Raw genomic sequence first — 2,500 nt, forward strand, 5'->3', positions numbered from 1 at the left:
TCGGACTTTGCTGGCTTTACCTCGCACTAAACGTTATTCCCTTTACCATGTACCCGTACACTGTGGACGGCTCGATTGTAATCGTGCGTTACCTTTCCGCTGACTGGTTAGCGCGCAACAACGAAAGCTTTTCACTGTACCTCGGTACAATAAACTAAACTGAACCCTCACCCCTGAGAGTGGCCTCACAGGTCGATAGAATGGTCACGAAAATGTTCGGCAATCCGGCCTTCATCAGTAAAGGCAGACACAAAGTGTTGGAGTAACTCAGCGGCTCAGTTTAGTTTGGAGATACGGCGCAGAAACAGGCCCTTCGGCCCACCGAGTCCGCGCCGACCGGCGATCCCCGCACACTCACACTGTCCAGGGCGGTCACGGTAGCTGCCTTCCAGCGAATGCTGTCCGGGTTCAATCCCGACTACGGGCGCTGTCTGTACGAAGTTTGCACGTTCTCCCCGTGACCTGCCTGGGTTTTCTCCAAGATAGACAATAGGTGCGGGAGGAGGCCGTTCGGCCCTTCGAGCCTGTACGCACCGCCATTCAATGCGATCGTGGCTGATCATCCACAATCAGTACCCCGTTCCTGCCTTCTCCCCGTACCCCCTGACTCCGCTATCCTTAAGAGCTCTATCCAGCTCTCTCTTGAATGCATTCAGTGAATTGGCCTCCACTGCCTTCTGAGGCAGAGAATTCCACAGATTCACAACTCCCTGACTGAAAAAGTTTTTCCTCGTCTCCGTTTTAAGTGGCCGACCCCTTATTCTTAAACTGTGTGGCCCCTGGTTCTGGACTCCCCCAACATTGGGAAGATGTTTCCTGCCTCTAACGTGTCCAACCCCTTAATAATCTTATACGTTTCGATAAGATCCCCTCTCATCCTTCTAAATTCCAGTGTATACAAGCCTAGTCGCTCCGGTCTTTCAACATATGACAGTCCTGCCATTCCGGGAATTAACCTACGCTGCACGCCCTCAATAGCAAGAATATCCTTCCTCAAATTTGGAGACCAAAACTGCACACAGTTCTAAATGGCCTACCCCTTATTCTTAAACTGTGTGGCCCCTGGTTCTGGACTCCCCCAACTTCGGTTTCCTCCCACACTCCAAAGACGTGCAGGTTTGTAAGTTAATTGGCTCGGTATAAAAGTGAATTGTCCCTATGTGTGTGTGAGAGATAGTGTTAATGTGCGGGGATCGCTGGTCGGCACGGACCCGGTGGGCCGAAGGGCCTGTTTCCGCGCTGAATCTCTAAACCGAACTATCCTGCAGATTAGAGATGAATTACATTTTTAAAAAACTGAAGCCAATTAACCTACAGGTATCTTGAAATGCTGGAGTAACTCAGCGGGTCAGGCAGCATCTAGGGCAGAGGGAATGGGTGACGTTTCTTCCATTAACCTACGAATTAGTGCACGTCTTTGGAGTGTGAGGGAAAACCCACGCGGGTCACGGGGAGAACGTACAAACTCCGTACAGACGGCGCCCGTGGTCGGGATGGAACCCGGGTCTCCGGCGCCGCGAGGCGGCAACTCTACCGCCGCGCCACCCGTGATGCGTGACAAAGGAAAGTGATACCGTTTGTGTCTGCCCCAGCTACAGGCTGTCGTGGTGAGTTGGAACCGCTGGAGATCGCAAGTCCGCTGTTGAAAACCCGGCCCACGTTGGTGATCACCCCTTGCAACGAGTAAGTGAGGGAATTCAGCCCGGCCCCCATTCAACACCAATCCCCAAGCAGGCTTTAGTTCGAGGTAGGCCCAAAACGCTGGAGGAACTCAGCGGGTAGGGCAGCATCTCGGGAGAGAACGGACGGGCGACGTTTCTGGCTGAGACCCTTCTTCAGGCTGATGTCAGGGGAGGGATCGGGACAGAGATAGGAGATATAGTCGGAGACGGGAAGACCGGTGGGAGAACTGGGAAGGGGGGAGTTGATGGAGAGAGAGTATAAGGATACGAAACGTATAAATGGCGGGGACTGTCGTATGTTGAAAGACTGGAGCGACTAGGCTTGTACACACTGGAATTTAGAAGGATGAGAGGGGATCTTATCGAAACGTATAAGATTATTAAGGGGTTGGGACACGGTTAGAGGCAGGAAACACGTTCCCAATGTTGGGGGGGAGTCCAGAACCAGGGGCCACACACAGTTTAAGAATAAGGGGTCGGCCATTTAGAACGGAGATGAGGAAAAACTTTTCCAGTCAGAGAGTTGTAAGTCTGTGGAATTCTCTGCCTCAGAAGGCAGTGGAGGCCAATTCTCTGAATGCGTTCAAGAGAGAGCTAGATAGAGCTCTTAAGGATAGCGGAGTCAGGGGGTATGGGGAGAAGGCAGGAACGGGGTACTGATTGAGAATGATCAGCCATGATCACATTGAATGGCGGTGCGTACAGGCTCGAAGGGCCGAATGGCCTCCTCCTGCACCTATTGTCTGTTGTATCCTTCTAAGCTCCAGTGAAGACAAGCCCCTGGTTCTGGACTCCCCCAACTTCGGGAACATGTTTCT

At 52.4% G+C, this 2,500-nt stretch overlaps 1 protein-coding gene across 1 annotated transcript in view; it reads left to right on the top strand.

Moving 5' to 3' along the window:
* Window positions 1-2,500, top strand: part of LOC144602891 (ral guanine nucleotide dissociation stimulator-like) — a 73,598-nt gene that overhangs the window by 47,370 nt on the left and 23,728 nt on the right. The window lies entirely within an intron of this gene.

Source organism: Rhinoraja longicauda, chromosome 19, assembly GCF_053455715.1.
Source record: "Rhinoraja longicauda isolate Sanriku21f chromosome 19, sRhiLon1.1, whole genome shotgun sequence".
Taxonomy (NCBI): domain Eukaryota; kingdom Metazoa; phylum Chordata; class Chondrichthyes; order Rajiformes; family Arhynchobatidae; genus Rhinoraja; species Rhinoraja longicauda.